Here is a 19,933-nt window from a genome sequence, read left to right as displayed (position 1 = left end):
ATGTACATATAAAAAAAATAATAATAATACAGGCCAGACAAAACATCAGTTGTCTGCAGATTTACCCTAATGTAAAGTATACCAGGAGGTTATATGTTCAGAACAGGTAAGGGGCCTCGGGCTTAGTGTAAAAAGCTTTTACAGTCTCTGACCTCATGAATAAAGAAGAACATGGCATTTTTAGGAATCCATGTTATCAATTGGTCTGTATCCCCAAGTGCTGGAATAGAGTAACATAGCTATGAGTTTTAAAAAATTTACCATCGAGTTTAACCAATATGCCTTTTGGGTTCTAACTGCGTTGATCCAGAGGAAGGCAAAAAAAAATCCTTATGGAGGCTGACGTCATGTGCCTCATACCAGGGGAAAAAAATTCCTTCCCGGCTCCAAATACGGCATCAGAATAAATCTCTGGATCAACGTTCTGTCCCTATAAATCTAGTATACATGACCTATAATAATGTTACTCTCCAGAAACACATCCAGGCCCCTTTTGGACTCTCTTACCGAGTTCACCATGGCCACCTCCTCTGGCAGAGAGTTCCATAAACTCGCTGCTCTTACAGTAAAGAACCCCTTGTCTGTGCTGGTGTAGAAACCTCCTTTCCTCTAAACGTAGAGAATGCCCCCTTGTTATAGATACAGTCCTGGGTATAAATAGATCATGGGAGAGATCTCTGTACTGTCCCCTGATATATTTATACATAGTTATTAGGTCTCTCCTAAGACTTTTTAAATAACCCTAATTCTGATAATCTTTCTGGGTACTGTAGTCCTCCCATTCCCTGTATTACCCTGTTTGCCCGTCTTTGAACCCTCTCCAGCTCCACTATATATTTCTTGTACACTGATGCCCAGTACTGTACACAGTATTCTATGTGTGGTCTGACTAGTGATTTGTACAGCTCTAGAATTATTTCCTTGTCGTGGGCATCTATGTCCCTTTTGATGTACCCCATGATTTAAAAATTGCCTTGGTCACTACCGGTAAATTTACTATTGACTAAAACTCAAGTCCTTTTCCATGTCAGTCGTCCCCAGTGTTTTCCCATTTAATACATAATCCCAGCCTGCATTCTTCCTCCCCATGTCCATAAATTTACAAGTATATGTGTTGAACCTTATCTGCCACTTTTCAGTCCAAACCTCCAACCTATCTAGATCCATTTGTAGCAGTGCACTGCCCTCTTCTGTGTTATCTACTATACACAATGCATTCTCCTTTATTGTGTTAACCGCTTTACACAGTTTAGTGCAATCTGCAAAGATTGACATTTTACTATGTAATCCCTCTACAAAGGTCATTAAGGAATATTTTAAAAAATAGGTCCCAAAACTGACTAGCCCCTGATAGGCAAGCTGGGAGTTGTACTTTTGCAACTTTTGGAGGTCCATGGTTTGAAGACCACAACTCTAAGGCAAAGTTACCTGGGAAAGAGCATGCAAAATAGCTTTCTTTCAAGGGAAAAAAAACAAAACAGTTTTCCCCTCTAGTGCTACCTATTAGACATTTGTTATATCATTGTACGCAACCCCAGAAATCCCTGTAACATAACTAGAGTGATTATACAACATGCTGCAATTATCCTTAGATGACTAGAATAGCGCACAGCTTCGACTGTCCTTATATTTAAGGTCACAAATAATGGCAAGGAAGTTGATAAAGTACAAATGAAACAGGATGTAATGTTTAGGGACAGGAGGAAATATATACTTTAATAAGGAGGTTCTCCTATAGGAAAGAACATTTTGTGACCTACATAAATATATACCGTTTCCTGAATTTCCCACATCGTGAAATTAGAGCGTACAAAATGGCAGTGTAATAGACAAGCCAAGATGCTATATTCAACACGAATATATTATAAACATGTATTAAAAGTACAGCGGTCCCTCGACATACAATGGTCCTCCCAGAACCAACTAATACCGTATGTTGAGCCCATGACTATGGAAAACTGATAATTGGTTCAGAAGTTAGGGCTGGTTCAAATTTTTGTCATGCAGGATATGAATTTTTCCCCATACCGCAATACTGGTTTGGCTCCTCCCCCTCAGGAATGAATGAATTATCAGCCCAGCGCTGTGCTGTCCCCATCGGGGGAATCATCATATGTGACCCACGAGCACTGTTCTGCCCCCCCCCCCCCCTCAATTATCAACCCAGCGCTGTCCCCATCGGTCTAAATACTCACATATCACCCGCAAGCGCTGCCCTCCTCGTCCTCCTGTTTGTTGCGGCGGCCGGCGCTGACACTCCATACTGTGCGGTATCCTTAGGCCTGGGCTGCAAATGGTAAACAATATAAACTTTAACTCACCTTCCCCGTCGGTCCGGACCAGCTTCCTAGGGAATGGAACGTCAAAGAGCCATCAGCCTATCACCGGCAGCAGCGATGTTCCGCCTTGGCCGGTGATAGGTTGAGCGTACTGTCATGTAAGAAGCCGGCTTCTTACATGACAGTGGGCTCAGCCTATCACCGGCCGAGGCGGAACATCGCTGCAGCCGGTGATAGGCTGACGGCTCTCTGACGTTTCCGTCCCCAGCGTAAGGCCGACGTAGGAACATGCGTTAAAGTTCATTTTGTTTACCATTTGCAGCCCAGGCATAGGGATACCGCTCAGTATAGAGTGTCGGCGCCGGCGGCCGCAACTAACAGGAGGACGAGGAGGGCAGCGCTTGCGAGTGATATGTGAGTATTCACCCCGATGGGGACAGAGCAGTACTGGGCTGATAATTGGGGGGGGGGGGGGGGGGGAGAAGGTAGGGAAATACCGTTATATACCATGGAACCACCATAAGTAACAGAAATACCGTGATACACGTATTTGGTCATACCGCCCAGCCCTATCAGAAGTCTCCATAACGTCAACCCAAACTAAGAGAACATGAATAATAAAAGTATTAAAAAAACTAATACAGTACAAATAAACCATGGCCTTACTTTGAATAGGCTTAAAAGGAAATATTTTAAAAGGGGTACTCCGGTGGGAAACTTTTTTTTTTTTTTTGATCAACTGGTGCCAGAAAGTTGAACAGATTTGTAAATTACAAATGATTAAAAAAAACGTAATCCTTCCAGTACTTATTAGCTGCTGAATACTACAGAGGAAATTCTTTTCTTTTTGGAACACTGAGCTCTCTGCTGACATCTCTGTCCATTTTAAGAACTGTCCAGAGTAGGAGAAAATCCCCATAGCAAATATAAGCTGCTTTAATAGAAATAAGTTACAAATCTGTTTAACTTTCTGGCACCAGTTGATTTAAAAAAAAAAAAAAGTTTTCCACCGGAGTACCCCTTTAACGACCATGGACATATATTTACGTTCGTGGCCGGCTCCCGCGATATAGTGTGGGGTCACGCGGTGACCCCGTGTCATATCGGGTGGTTCCGGCATGTAACTGAAGCCGGGACCAATAGCGCACGGCAGCAAACGCGGTGCCGCGTGCTATTAACCATTTAGATGCAGCGTTCAAAGTTCAACGCGGGTCTAAGACTAAAGTAAAAGCTTCCTGGCTGCTCAGTGGGGCTGATAGTGACCACTGCAGTGAAAATGCGGCGTCCCGATCAGCTAGGATGCAAGCGGAGGGTCACTCACCTTCCTCTGGCACGTCCGATCGGCGATTGATTGCTCCAAGCCTGTGATTCAGGCTTGAGCAATCGACCGCCAATAACACTAATCAATGCGAAGCTATGGCTTTGCCGTGAACAGTGCTGGCAATCAGTGTATGCAATAGGTCCCTATGGGGGCTATAACACTGCAAAAAAATAAATAAAAAAAAAACGTTAATAAATGTGATTTAACCCTTTCCCTAATAAAAGTCCAAATCATCCCCCCCCCCCATTTAAAAAAATAAAAATAAATATAAACATATATGGTATTGTCGCATTAAAAAAAAAAAAAAATTATCATCAATAATTAAACCGAAGAGTCAATGGCGTGCGCGCAAAAAAGTTGATCGCCGTGTCTAAAGTAAGAAAGAAAAAAAAAAAGCATTCCTGACAGCTCAGTCTGTGTCCGTATGTCGTTTGATTGCTCCATGCCTGAGATCCAGGCTGGAGCAATCGATTGCCAAAAACACTGAGCAATGCAATGCTGTGGCATAGTATTGATCAATGTCTGCAATCAGAAGATTTCATGTTATAGCCCCCTATGGAGGCTATACCAGAGCAAAAAAATAAATAGTGTAAAAAACAGTTAATAAATGTGATTTAACCCCTTCCCTAATAAAAGTTTGCATCACCCCCCTTTTCCCCATAAAAAAAATAAATTTAAATAAAAATATAATATAAAAGGTGAGGAGGAAAAAATGAAAGTGCAAAAACGGAAAAACCCGTGGTCCTTAAGGAGTTAATGGGGAAAAATGTTTCCCCTATCCAAAGAATAGTGGACAAGTTTTAGATTGCTGGAGGCCTGACCACTGGGGCCCCCGCATTCTCCTGTATGGGGCTCTGGCGCGTCACGACCCCCGCACGAAGTGGTGACCGACACGCCCCTCCATATTTCCCTACCGGAGAGCCGTTCAGCTATCTCCCATAGAGATATATGAAGGGGGCATGGCGGGGGTTCGGATGCCAGGGAGAACCAGAGCCCAGTACAGAAGATTGCAGGGGGGTCCCAGCAGTCAGACCCCCTGAGATCCAAAACTTTGAAAAGGGGATACGTTTTTTTACCCCATGATACTTGTCCTTTAAGGAGTAACTGGAAACTGGTTAATCAAGAAAACTGCAGTCAAATAATGCCTTGTGTGAATAGAGCAGTGAAGTATCTGCATAGTTGCTCCATTCACGATCTATAGGACTAATGATCACCAAGCGCTGTAGTCTGCCATCTCTTTCAGTTCCATTGGCGGCAAAATAAACGGTGGTCATGCAGGTTTACTACCTCTCCATTCACACAGGAGACATTTGGACCAATGCTTTCTTGCCCCATGTGAATAGAGTAGTAGTACGCCTACGTGACCACCGCCAACGGTACTGAAAGACATAGGAGAGTAAAGTATTTTTCTATCAATCCCATAGATAGTAAATGCAGTGGTGGTTGTGCAGGTCATGCATGGCCGATTGTGTGCTGAATGTCTGCTCGGAACACACTGCGTCCGCAAATTTAAAGGATCCAACGAGCACAAGGAGCGCTCGTCTCATAGATGGCAATGCATTTCTGAGCGGAATCCGCTGAAAGAACAGACCTAACTATTCTTTCTGCAGATGCCGGAATCTGGATTTCCGTGGCAGAAAGATCTGCTGTGAAAATTTTGCCGTGTGCATATTGCAGCAGAATCCAATTGAAATCAATCAGGCTTTGTTCACGCCTGGGAATTTCTGTGCGTAATTCTGCATGGAGATTCCGCTGCAGCATAGCCCCGATGCATTCACCAGGATTCTGCTGCGTCGTGCACACGGCTGAATTTCTGTGTCCGCAGAAAGAATTAACCTGTTTATGGAATGCATTCCCATGTGGTCCTAGCGCCGGCAGATTTTCCGTGCAGACATTCCAAGGTGTAAACTTACCTAACGCTCTGCTGCAGCAGAATTTTCTAGCAGAATATTTCCACGGAATTCTTGACTGCAATTCTTTGCTTCTTTTAGTTTTCAAAAGCCTTTTTTTTTTTTTAAATAAAAGAAGCAATCTTATTGGTTGCTATGGGCAACTGGTCCACATTTCCTTAGCACAGGTTTTGATAAATCTCCCCAGAAGCCTACAATTGGCCAAGAATTTCCTGTGCTGGTTAATGGAAAGATCCATTTACTATTAATAATAAGACACTTTATGAGCATGTTCACATGGCTCAAATCCATGATTTGAATTGTGCTGAATTCACATCTAAGGGTGCGTTCACAAGGCCGTCTGTCCCCATTTTTTCATCCCCGTTTCGGTTCCGTTCTTGCAGGCCATAAACGGATTAAAAACGGTTTTAAAAATTCCCATTAATTTCAATGGGATTTTTTTTTACAATCCGTTTACATCAGTTTGTACCCTTCTGCACTCATTTCTTTTTTTTTTCTTCCATCAAAAAAAAAAAAAAAAAAAAAGAAGAAAAACGGATACAGTAAACTTAACATTAAAGTCTATGGAAAACTGATAAGCCTTTAAGGTCATCCGTTTGCATCCGTTTTTTCAATCCGTTTTTACTTCTGAGCATGTTCAGAACAAAAGATATTTTTTGGGGTTTATTAACTGAACAATAACGGATCCAAACAAACAGATAACATCCATTTGCATCCGTTATTGTCCTTTTTATTTATTTTTATTTTTTTTTAAGTCAGTTTCATTTTTGACATTTTTGAGGAGACCGGGACGGGTCTAGCTGGCCGTGTGAACTCAGCCTAAATCAGTGGGGTTTTGAATGAATGAAAAAAATGAATAAATAACCTCTCAGTAATACTGTATTGGCACCCCTGAAATCTTTCAAGAAAATGAAGCATTTCTCACAGAAAAGGATTGCAGTAACACATGTTTTGCTATACACATGTTTATTCCCTTTGTGTGTATTGGAACTAAACCAAAAAAGGGAAGAAAAAAAAAAAAAAAAAGCAAACTGGACATAATGTCACTCGGCTACGGCACCCCAGACATCTGGTGCACGGAGAGAACTTCGCTCCGTGCCCCCCTCATTGCAAGTCTATGAGAGGGGGCGTGACGGATGTCACGCCCCCTCCCATAGACTTGCATTGAGGGGGCGTGGCCACGATGTCACAAGCCTCCGATGCTGCACCCGACGCTCTAAACGAACGTCGGGTGCAAAGGGAGATCGTGGGGGTCCCCAGCAGCAGGGCCCCCGTGATCAGACATCTTGTCCCCTATCCTTTGGATAGGGCGTTAAATGTCTAGGGGCGGAGTACCCCTTTAAGTCCAAATTGTCCAACTGAGGAGATTAATCAAAACCTGTGCAGAGGGAAAGGTGACCAGATCACTTTCATTTAAAAAAAAGCCCCTGAATAATTAAAGAAGCGATCTGATTGGTTGCTATGGGCAGCTGATCAACTTCTCCTCTGCACAGGTCTTGATAAATCTCCCCAGTCTTTTCTTACGGCTGCCATTCCTTGCTTCATCTCTTACTGCACGACCTAAAAGTACGTGAAGGGAAATTATTGCAAACAATAGTAACCAAGACACATTGTATGCAAAGCAAATCTGTACATAGAGATGCCTCCAGCAGAACGTCTTGGGGCCTCAATTCCGCAGAAAGCTTCACAGATGGGACGGCCGTAGTCTGCGAGGCGGTCGTGAGAAATACTTGCATAAAAGATAGTAAAGAAGTTACATTCTGGCAAACAGATGTGCAAGCGACCTTACACAATCTTTTGCGGGTTTGTAAGTAACTCTGAAGCTATACAGAAAGGGAAGTTGGTCTTCTAAGGTCTAAGCTGCCACAGACATGACGGAGGTGTCTGCCGACATCCCCTGTACCGACCTTCTTGGCCAAATCATATCTGTGTGTGATTCTAACAAGTAGAGAAGAGGCTGCACAGCACCTAAGTCACCACTTATCTCCAAGACAAAATAAAAGATCAGAAGACACCCAAACCCTCAGGTCCATATTTATCCAACAACACAATGTGGACTTGTAATCGATACAAGAAACTACAGCATCTTCCTGAATATTTGCATGGGAGAAGGCTTTGTTTCCAAGCACTGTCGCTACTGAAAGACTAACCATTGCAAGTAAGCATTCAAGGGGTTAACCACCATAAGGAGATATTAGTACGTACCTGGCAGACAGTAATGGACATGCTTAGGAAGGATCTGCGCTTGTCTTGGGGCTAAATGGCTATGTTGTGAGATTACCATAACACTAGCTAGCTTTTTTTGTAAACTGGCTATTTTCTGTTGGAGTTCGTTCTCTCAAACTACAAATCCCATGGTTCCTTGTTTGTAAGTGTGAGTTCACTTTCCTCCCTCCCACACATCAGCCACCCCACCCATTGAAACACATGTGCTGCATTCCATTCAAAAGACCAGTGTTTTCTAACAAAAGTGCCTCCTGCTGTTGCAAAATGATCTCTCCCACCCAGCGGCCGCTACACCCACTGAAGCAGGACAGGCTCCCTCTGATCACCTGACTAGTGAGGACATGTCTCGACACACTGTAACCTCGGAAAACCCAAGACCTGAGTCATTTTGTATGCTGTTAAGTTTAAATATTGAGGTGAAAATCACATAAAAATTGCGAGACCACCGTCACACACAGGTACAGACACTATATTATGAACTACACTAAATTTGCAGTCCCTGTAGCATAGTCAAATGAAAAAATTCCTGGAATACCCCTTTAAAGAGGCTGAGGCCCATTTACACAGCTGATCGGCAAGGGTGCTGGGAATCGAAAATCCCACTAATTTATTACTCATGGCCGAGCCCCAGGATAAGCCATCGACTTACAGGCTGGATAACCCCTTAGGGTCTATTCACACGTACAGTATTCTGAGCAGATTTGGTGCGCAGGATCTCAAGCTGTGTTCAGTTTACGTTGAAATCTACAGCAGAGAATCCTGCAAGTCAAATCTGCACCGAATACTGTACGTGTGAATAGACCATTATGGGGACACAGCATTACACCAGAACTGTAGCCCCTTCATTCTAAGGCTATGTTCACACAGCAGAACATCAGCAATTCCGCACAAATTCAAGCTTTGCTGAACAGAATTGCGGAATTTCACCAGAATTGTGGCGGAATTCTGTGTTCTCAAAAAAAATAAAAAAATAAACACCAACACCAACAACCACCACCACCACAACAACCACCACCACAACAACCACCACCACAACCAATTCTGTTGAAATTCAAAGGCCAATTGACTTCAATGGGATTCCGCCATTGGCTGTCTGGCATGATAGGAGTTTAGTTTTGCAACATCTGGAGGTCTACAGTTTGAAGACCACTGCCATAGACTTTAAACAGTTGCAGAAGGTGTCCTGATCCATGCTCATTCGAACAATGGCTACATTGGTCATTGATGTCACTTGTGTGGTAAAATCACTGTTTCTTGGGTCTTTCCAATGACAAGCTTATAGGAACTGAGCCTTTTAAGACAGTGGTCTCCAACCTGCGGACCTCCAGATGTTGCAAAACTACAACTCCCAGCATGCCCGGACAGCCGTTGGCTGTCCGGGCATGCTGGGAGTTGTAGTTTTGCAACATCTGGAGGTCCGCAGGTTGGAGACCACTACTTTAGGATAACCCCTGTCTCCTGCTTTGCATCCCTTAGACCAAACGAACAACTGTTGACAGGAGTGGTTCCATCACTTTGGAGAAGTTGGCAATACCATGCATTACATAGTTACCCTGTCAGCTGACTTTGCATGGTGTGTGGATGCCCATATAACAGCTTATTGGCAGGTGACAGCAGCCAAATTCACAGACATTAAAGGGGTACTCCATTTTTCAAATCAACTGGTGCCAGAAAGTTATACAAATTTGTAAGTTACTACTATTTAAAAATCTTAATCCTTCCAGTACTTATCAGCTGCTGTATGCTCCAGAGGAAGTTGTTTAGGTCTTTCCAGTCTGACCACAGTGCTCTCTGCCGATATCTCTGTCCGTGTACAGAGCAGGAGATGTTTGCTACGGGGATTTTCTCCTTCTCTGTACAGTTCCTGACACAGACAGAGGTGTCAGCAGAGAGCACTGTGGTCAGACTGGAAAGAAATACACAACTTCCTCTGGATTATACAGCAGCTGATTAGTATCAGTAATAAAAAGTATTTTACAAATCTGATGAACTTTCTACACCAGTTGATTAGATTTCCCCCCCCCCCCCCTCCAGATTACCCCATTATAAGTAGTTAAAAAGGATCTGATCGTAGGTGGGCCTACTATTGGGATCTGGGGATCCACTGTCTCCCGAGAAATACAACAGTGGCTCATGTGCCCGGGCCATGCTCCAATCATTCTACAGATAGTGAAGTATAGTGTCCCAAATGGTACAATCCCTTAAAAATATCGAAATTCATAAAAGTCTAAAAGTGGAGGCTTCAAAATCTGGGAGGTCACCCAATCACGAGTATTTGAGGTGGTCGCTGAACATATATGGACCCTCTGGTAAAAATGAGTCCAATCTCATTTTTAAATTAATTGAAATCTAATTTACAAAAACAAAACAAAAAAGCATTTATATTATAATGTTAAAGAGTACTCAGGTGGAAAACTTTATTTATTTATTTTTTTTAAGTCTTTATAAGTCAACTGGTGCCAGAAAGTTAAACAGATTTGTAAATTACTTATATAAAAAAAAAAACTTTACCCTTCCAGTACATTTTGGCAGCTGTATTTTACAGAGAAAATTCTGTTCTTTTTGAAATTCTTTTTATGTCTTGTCCACGGTGCTCTCTGCTGACACCTCTGTCCGTGTCAGGAACTGTCCAGAGCAGCATAGGTCTGCAATGGGGATTTTCTCCTGCTCTGGACAGTTCCTGATACGGACAGGGGTGTCAGCAGAGAGCAGTGTGGACAAGAAAAAAAAGAAATTCAAAAATAAAAGAATTTCCTCTGTAGAACACACAGCTGCTAAAAAGTACTGGAAGGGTAAAGATTTTTTTTAATAGAAGTAATTTACAAATCTGTTCAACTTTTGGCACCAGTTCATTAAAAAAAAAAAAAAAAAAAAAAATCCACCGGAGTACCCCTTTAAAGATATGAACCAAACATAAAACCTCTAAAAGTTCAGGATGTCTGCACTTGGGAGGAAGGAGAGAAGAGTATATAAGTTATATCCAGGAAGTCCCCGGACTGGAGAGAAGAGCAGGCAGCTCTGCAAAGATAAACGACTAGGAAGGAGATTTATCAAGCTCCATATTAGATTTTTTTTTTGCGTAAAAAAAAGTTGCACACTTTGATTTTTACTTATTCCAAAAGCACATTTCTGAAATCTGCTCTCGTAGTAGTTTTTTTTTTTTACTTTGCAGTGGTCATGTATTTATCAAATGCGATAGTCGCTATTTATGAAGAAAAAAAGTTGCATCTCCATTTAAAAGTCGCCTATGTATTCCAGGTCCAACCTGGCTTACAGAAAATGTCCTTTTCTGCAGATGTATGCACTAACACCCACTTTAACAACTGTTCTTGTTCTGCATCATGAAACAAAGCTACTACATTAATGTTAATTCTAGAAAAAAATTACCGTATTTATCGGGGTATACCACCCACCCTCATTTTACCAAGGATATTTGGGTAAAAAAAGTTTTTTACCCAAATATCCTCGGTAAAAATGAGGGTGCGTGTGTGTGCGTGTGTATACCCCGATACACTGTTTCTGACCCTGCAGAAGCCGTCGCTGCCCGCTTCTCTCCCCCTGCTTTTCCTGGGGTTTAGAGCCCTGCTGCCGCCGCTTCTCTCCCCCTGGCTGTCGGCGCCGCTGCCCCATTGCCAATACCACTTCTCTCCCCCTGGCTATTGGCGCCAGCAATGGGGCAGTGGCACCAATAGCCAGGGGGAGATAAGGGGCAGCGGTGCCAATAGCCAGGAGGAGAGAAGCGGCGGCAGCAGGGCTCTAGACCCCAGGAAAAGCAGGGGGAGAGAAGCGGGCAGCGGCAGCAGGTCTCTGCACCTGCAAAAGCCGCTGCAGTTCATTGATTTAAAGCGCCCGCACTCACCGTCACCGCTGCCCTGGATGTTGCCTTCCATAACTGGCGCTGCGTCCCCCCGGTGTCCCCGCCGCTCCGGCAAGGCCTCTGCTTCCCCGGCTTCCTCGCTCTCCGTCGTCGCCATCACGTCGCTACACACGCCGCTCCTATTGGATGACGGGACGGCGTGCGCAGCGCCGTGATGACAACGATGGAGAGCGCCGATGATGCAGGGGATCCCGAAGAGGACGCGCCGGAGCCCCGAGGACAGGTAAGTGATCGTCAGCGGACCACACGGGGCACCGTAAACTGCTATCCGGCGGCAGCTGAAGCAGTCTGCGCTGCCGGATAGCAGTTTATACGATGGCCCCGACATACAAAAGCATTGTATGTTGATGCTGCCTTCAACATGCGATGGACTCTGAGAGGCAATCGTATGTTGAAATGATCGTATGTCGGGGCCATCGTAGGTCGGGGAGTCACTGTATTTAGTGCCAGTCAAGGTGCTACCCGATGCGGTACGCCCCACCCCCGTCACTCTCTAGCAATGCTACTGGTAATGAAGGGTAGATAAAGAACTTGCACTAGTAACATAAGGGAAACATTTTCTGCTTTAAAAAATGCTTTTGTAAGCAGGTTTCCCGGGTTTTGCTTACGTGCGATTTATTTATCAAGGTTGTGTGACTATTTGATAAATAGGTCACATGTAACCCAAAGTAAGTAAAAAAAAAAAAACTGTCATATAAAAGCCATACGTCTGAAAAAAGTATGATAAATCTCCTATATGACAGAGACTGAATGGAGCGGAGCTGAAGGTAAGGGTTACCGAGCAGGACATGGATCAATAAAGGTGGCACCACATGCGCCACACAGACGGCTGCCCAACTGACTCCATTATAGTCTGCGATTGCATGAGATCCAGAGCCGCTCTATGAAGTCACCGCGCTGTAAAAACAGAAAAGATTCCAGACGACTCTTCTTCCATCCAGAAGACTTGAACATGTTTATACACAGGGTTAGATCTTGGCACAAAACCGCTGCGCTTGAAAAATAACATTTGGACGCGGCAGATTCTTGGGAGTTGTGTAACTTTCGCTGAATAAAAATACAGCAGGAACAGGGTAGGGGGAGAAGGGTTCCTTTCTTTTTCTTTTTTGAAAACTACACATTAGACAAACCACAAAAGTACCCCAAAACATCTGCACAATACTAAGAAAAAAAAACACTTGAGTTGTTCTAGGAGAAGTCACCCAGCTTTCCCAGACCCCTGCCTGGTAGGACAGGATTCACATTAAAATACATTTTTGTTCCCATATTATAGTCCCCAAGTCCCAACCCAAAACAGCAGCACTTTAGGTCCCTATGATGGCATCAGATCAGGTCACTAGACCTGTGGTCGGGCCAGGATCTACAGCAGTGTTTCCCAACCAGGGTGCCTCCAGCTGTTGCAAAACTACAACTCCCAGCAAGCCCGGACAGCCTTCGGCTGTCCGGGCTTGCTGGGAGTTGTAGTTTTGCAACAGCTGGAGGCACCCTGGTTGGGAAACACTGATCTACAGCCATAATATCGGCATATTTTAGTGCCCGTATTATGCTGGTGTGAATCTGGCCTCAATCTAATTATGTTGGCACATTATCTAGGCAGCCATATTGATTGCAGCTTAAAGGGGTACTCGGGTGGAAAACATTCTTTCTTCAAATCAACTGGTGCCAGAAAATTAAACAGATTTGTGAATTACTTATATTAAAAAAAAATCTTTACCCTTCCAGTATGATTTTTGAAAAACTTATAAAACAAAAAATAAATAAAATAAAAAAAACGCATGTTAAAGGGGTACTCCGGTGGAAAACTTACATTTATTTTTTATTTACTTTTTTTTGGTGCCAGAAAGTTAAACCTATTTCTAAATTACCTCTATTTAAAAATTTCAATTCTTTCAGTACTTCTTAGCAGCTGTATGCTACAGAGGAAATTCTTTTCTTTTTGAATTTCTTTTTTGTCTTGTCCACAGTGCTCTCTGCTGACACCTCTGTCCATGTCAGGAACTGTCCAGAGCAGGAGAAAATCCCCATAGCAAACCTATGTTACTCTGCACAGTTCCTGACACGGACATAGGTGTCAGCAGAGAGCACTGTGGACAAGACAAAAAAAAAAAAAATTCAAAAAGAAGAGAATTTCCTCTGTAGCATACAGCTGCTAATAAGTACTGAAAGGATTGAGATTTTTAAATAGAAGTCATTTAGAAATAGGTTTAACTTTCTGGCACCAAAATTTTTTTTTTTTAAAGTCAATAAAAAAAATGTACGTTTTCCACCGGAGTAACATGTTTTTTTGTTTTTTTTTAAGTTTGTTTAAAAGTTTTTCAAAAATCATAGGACAAAACTTGATGTCAATTTGGCAAGAATGTAAGTTTTTTTGTCACCCAATGTATTAAACGTAGACGGGAAATAGTATGTGTGAAAACTGTCTAAGAAAAGGCAGCATAGAAACAGAGAAGATGACTTAAAGGGGTTCTCCGGTTCTTAGACATCTTATCCCCTATCCAAAGGATAGGGGATAAGATGCCTGATCGCGGGAGTCCCGCCACTGGGGACCCCCCCATGATCTTGCACGCGGCACCCCGTTTGTAATCAGTCCCCGGAGCGAACACGTCAGATACAAAAACTTTTGATATGTTGTAAAGCATGTATAACCAATAGGTTTTGCAATTGCTTTCATTAGAAAATTTTCAGTATTCCATACTGAAAAAGTCAAACAACTGCCCCCCCCTGCCTGCTTGGACACATACTAGTCCTGCTGTGTCCATGAGTCATCACCTATGTCATGGACACACTTCCTTGATTGACAGCTGTGAGCGCAGGGCTCACAGCTAGAGGAAAAATCCTCCCACTGTCATCTTGTGTCCCGCTACTGTCAGTGAGGACAAGCTGGGAGTTGTAGTTTTGCTAATGCTAGTGGAGATGTGAGCAGACAGCATACTGGGGGAGGGGGCGGAGACCTGCACAGTGAGGCCACGCCCCCCTCCCTTTGAGAGAAATTCAGACTAGTGAGCTAAATTAAAAGTGTAATAAAAAAATAAATAAAAGTGCTAGAAACAAAAAATAGACGTACATGGTCAGGATTAGGTACTGAGTAATATATAAAAAAAACAAAAACAAATTTTTGTTGGATCTGACGGGTACACTATAAGGAACTATTTACAACACGAATCCATAACAAGACGTCTTTCTTCATGCACTGGGGCGGTTTGCAGCAGTTACGAGGATGACTATGATGCACATAGCAGTCAGGAATGCAAAACAAATCTGAACATTACACAGTAAGGAGAAATACTGACAGAACAGGGGGACCTGCAGACCCCCAAACCTTCACCCCACAACATTCTCAGGTTGTGTATGTTCACGGCACATGATGTATTCCCCTGTCTACAAACAGCACACAAAGTCTTATGTGAGAACATGTGCACCCCAACAGTCTGATCTGTGCACCCTAAAATACCAGACTACAATGTGCCCCGTATATCCACATTCCCTATTATCCTTATAACTGACTCCATAATACTGACTATTACTAAACATGGCACAAAGCCTCTTCTAGTAACAGTATGTAGGACGACACTAAGAAACACAACCTCACAACTGTACAAGACGCTACACACAGCACCATATGTAACATCAGCCACAACACCTCAACCACAACGTACAACACTGTCTCCAATGTGCCCCTCTAACTAGACACCACCTATGTACACCCCATGTCCCCCATACCACCCCCAACCACACTGCCCCTGGTATCCCTCAACCTCCTAAACCACACTGCACCCCCAGTGACCCAAGTAACCTCCAAACCACACTGCCCCCCCCCCCAGGAAGCCCCAAACCACAATGTGCCCAGTACCACTTTCCACACTGCCCTCATCAACCCCTTAATCACAGTGCCCCGCTAACCAGGCTGCCCCCTGTCAACCTCTAAAGCTCACTACCCTCTGGTGCCCCCCCCCTCAGCACACTACCCTCCGGTGCCCCCCCCCCCCCCTCAGCACACTACCCACCGGTGCCCCACTCCCCCCCCTTCGCCCACACTACCCTCTGGTGCCCCCCTCAGCACACTACCCTCCGATGCCCCCCTCAGCACACTACCCTCCGGGGCCCCCCTCAGCACACTACCCATCGGTGCCACACTACCCTCCGGTGCCCCCCTCGCTGCACACTACCCTCCGGTGCCCCCCTCGCTGCACACTACCCTCCGGTGCCCCCCTCGCTGCACACTACCCTCCGGTGCCCCCCTCGCTGCACACTACCCTCCGGTGCCCCCCTCGCTGCACACTACCCTCCGGTGCCCCCCTCGCTGCACACTACCCTCCGGTGCCCCCCTCGCTGCACACTACCCTCCGGTGCCCCCCTCGCTGCACACTACCCTCCGGTGCCCCCCTCGCTGCACACTACCCTCCGGTGCCCCCCTCGCTGCACACTACCCTCCGGTGCCCCCCTCGCTGCACACTACCCTCCGGTGCCCCCCTCTGCACACTACCCTCCGGTGCCCCCCTCTGCACACTACCCTCCGGTGCCCCCCTCTGCACACTACCCTCCGGTGCCCCCCTCAGCACACTACCCTCCGGTGCCCCCCTCAGCACACTACCCTCCGGTGCCCCCCTCAGCACACTACCCTCCGGTGCCCCCCTCAGCACACTACCCTCCGGTGCCCCCCTCAGCACACTACCCTCCGGTGCCCCCCTCAGCACACTACCCTCCGGTGCCCCCCTCAGCACACTACCCTCCGGTGCCCCCCTCTGCACACTACCCTCTGGTGCCCCCCTCTGCACACTACCCTCTGGTGCCCCCCTCTGCACACTACCCTCTGGTGCCCCCCTCAGCACACTACCCTCTGGTGCCCCCCTCAGCACACTACCCTCTGGTGCCCCCCTCTGCACACTACCCTCTGGTGCCCCCCTCTGCACACTACCCTCTGGTGCCCCCCTCAGCACACTACCCTCTGGTGCCCCCCTCAGCACACTACCCTCTGGTGCCCCCCTCTGCACACTACCCTCTGGTGCCCCCCTCAGCACACTACCCTCTGGTGCCCCCCTCAGCACACTACCCTCTGGTGCCCCCCTCAGCACACTACTCTCTGGTGCCCCCCTCTGCACACTACCCTCTGTGCCCCCCTCAGCACACTACCCTCTGGTGCCCCCCCTCTGCACACTACCCTCTGGTGCCCCCCTCAGCACACTACCCTCTGGTGCCCCCCTCTGCACACTACTCTCTGGTGCCCCTCTGCACACTACCCTCTGGTGCCCCCCTCAGCACACTACTCTCTGGTGCCCCCCTCAGCACATTACCCTGTAGTACCACTAACCACACTGTGCCCCTCCACTCAGCTCACAACAAGCCTGAACTAGATACCAACAACTGAAACTGTTCTTCACGACTTGTGTAAAGTCAGAGCGCAGCCTCCGGCGCACAACTACTTCCCCGGCACATCCCGCTGACACTGACCTGTACCTCTCTAGGGTCGGAGCGCTCAGCACATATCCAGCGGGACGAGACAGAAGAACGGGAAGCACAGCGGAGAGTCCCGGCAGCCGTCACTCCCGAGCCTCACAGTCTCTGGCTCTCGGAGTCGCGCATAGCGGTGAGCACTAGAGGGGGGGCTTGGAAGCTTCCAATAGTAAACATCACTGGAGAACGGGGAGGTTCAGAACGCAACAACTCTGGAGTTAAACCGCCACCCAACCCCCTTCTCAGTACCTTCCCCCGTGCCTCAGCCTAATGGCTCCGCCCGCTGTCGTCATTCGGCCCGGCCCGCCCAGGCTCTCTGATTGGCTGTGGAGGCCTCGTTGACAAGGCTCACTTCTTGACATTAGCCACGCCCATTCGCTTTGTTCCCGCCTCCTTAAGCCCAACTCCGCCCACATGGAGAGGAATGAAATCTAGTTCCCTCCAGTGATGGACGTGCAGCCCTCTGGCTGTTGTGGGCGATATAAGCTGATAGACGGTGTATTATAAGACATGACGTATCACTAGGACATACATTTCATGGCTTGATCACTGTGGATCATACCAAGCCCAAAACATGACAGGGATCCCCAACTTGGGTCTGTCCAGCAGTTGCAACAGTTCAACTTCCAGCAGGCTGTCTGGGCATGCTGGCAGTTATTAGTTTTGCAACAGCTGGAGACCTACTGTTTGTAAGAGGGTGGCTTACATTTTTTCCTCCTAAGTTCCGCAAGGCCTTTATTTTTCCATCTTATTGCATTTTGTGGGATACGTTGTACTTTTTATTGACAAAATTGTGCAAATGTTTTCAAATCAACCAGCTCCAGAAAGTTAAACATATTTGTAATTTACTTCTATTTAAAAATCTTTATTTTTCCAGTACTTATCAGCTGCTGCATGCTCCAGGGAAAGTTGTGTTGTTTTTTCCAGTCTGACCACAGTGCTCTCTGCTGACACTCTTTTTTATTATAAAAATACAAAACTCATGCAAAAACACAAAACAAGCTTAACCAGCTATAACATAAATAAGAAATACACTGGTACGAAACACAAAAACAAAACCCTGCCTAACCGGCCAGCCCAGCTTTACAAAAACCTAAAATATGTTAACCCACCTAACCGAACCAAACAACACACTCACACGCATACCAAAAATGAACATAAAAATAGCACAACTTGGCTTATCAAAATATGAAAAGAAAATTTACCACTACCTGGCTACAACTCAAAACCATCCATACTCGGGAAACACAACGAGAAAACAAAACAGAAAATTTAACAAGCACACCACTACAAAAAAAAAAAAAAAAAAAAAAAAGCACAACTTGGCTTAGCAAACATAAACATAAAATTTAGCACTACCTGGCTACAAAACAAAACAAAAAATAAAATAAATGAATAAATACTAGACCAAAAAAACTGAAATAAACCAAATAAACCACGTAACAACAAAATAACTGGTCCGACTGCCATAACTACTGTAATGCTATAATATAAAAAACAATATATAAACAATATACATACAAAATCACATGAACATAATAATATAGTATTTACCTAAAAATAAATATACACTAGAGAAAACCTACAAAAACAATAGAAAACCCTACCAAAATCCCTACACTAAAACTGTACCCTCTCCCACACCACCCCTCCGGCACATGTGTCAGAGTCCATACCGTTCGTACACAAAGTCCTGTCCCTAACTGACCCATGTCAGGTCCCCCCTAAAAAAAAGCAAAACACCTCCATCCACAAATACACCCTCCCCACCTAGCACTCCTCCCAACCAACTTACACACAAACTTATACAGTGACCCCCCGACCTACAATGGCCCCGACATATGATGAAATCGTCATACGATGCTTTTTTATGTCGGGGCCATCGCATTAAGTGCTATCCGGCAGAACCAAATGCTTAAGCTGCCGGATAGCAGCTTAATGTTCCCCGTGTGGTGCGGTAAGTATTGCTTACCCCTCCACGATGCTCCGGGGTGCCCTCCGGGTCCAGCGCTGGTCTTCCGGTGTCTTCTCGGCCCTCTCCGATGACGTCAATACGCTGCTGCGCACGTCATCCAATAGGAATGGCGTACGCAGCGGCGTAATGACGTCGCTACGCAGGCCCAGTAAGGCCTTGCGGAAGACAGAAGAGGACTGGAGAAGACAGCGGAGGATCGGAGAAGACAGCTTAGGACCGGAGAAGACAGCGGAGAGCCCAGCAGAGGCCCGGGATCACCATCGGGAGCGGCGGGGACACCATCTCGAGCGGCGAGGACAGGTGAGTACAGCTTCCTATACTTTACATTGCACGAATCCCTCAACATACGATGGATTCGACAAACGAGGGCTCGTTTGGAACGAATTACCATCGTATGTTGAGGGACCACTGTACATACTAACATATACACACTGAACCAAAACCACCTTAGGCCCAAGTTTGGTCGCCTGTAAGCCCTTCTTGCCATATCAGCTTAAGACAAAACAAAAAGCTAGCGTGCACATGCATTAGCCCACCACCAGGAAGAAGGATGGCAGACTTGATACATCAAATAATGTTAAACTCTTTCCCTAACTCCCCCCTACAATTTTCCCTAATTCTATACCTCCATTAAAACTGACCCTGCTCTCACCCTATCCCTATAACACTGCCCCTACCAAAAATAAAGGTACTCTACCTAAAAGGTCTAGTACCTGGGGCACATCAAAAGAAATCCCTCTCCACAGGAAAGAAGCCCTACTGGTACCAAAACTGCCATACTCCAAAGACCTGATCTTCCCGAGGTCACCAGTGATATTCCTACAGACCTCCACCTCGGAGAGGATTTTCTGTTGGGTCGACACTAAACACCGTGCGTTCCACGTATAGTACCTA

General features: G+C 45.6%; 1 protein-coding gene across 4 annotated transcripts in view; it reads right to left on the bottom strand.

Moving 5' to 3' along the window:
- Positions 1-17,621, bottom strand: part of RAF1 (Raf-1 proto-oncogene, serine/threonine kinase) — a 148,835-nt gene extending 131,214 nt beyond the window's left edge. For 2 of the 4 annotated variants that reach the window (XM_056524237.1, XM_056524235.1), the window contains exon 1: positions 17,062-17,307. The gene's annotated coding sequence lies outside the window, so the exon portion shown is untranslated. Of the gene's footprint in view, positions 1-17,061; positions 17,308-17,596 lie in introns of those variants that run through there. The other 2 variants (XM_056524238.1, XM_056524236.1) reach the window with 2 other exon arrangements.
- Positions 17,622-19,933: the final 2,312 nt, after the last annotated feature.

This window comes from Hyla sarda, chromosome 6 (assembly GCF_029499605.1).
Source record: "Hyla sarda isolate aHylSar1 chromosome 6, aHylSar1.hap1, whole genome shotgun sequence".
In the NCBI taxonomy this organism is placed as follows: Eukaryota; Metazoa; Chordata; class Amphibia; order Anura; family Hylidae; genus Hyla; species Hyla sarda.
The sequence above is the reverse complement of the archived record's forward strand: the minus strand, read 5'-3'. Positions and strand labels throughout refer to the sequence as shown.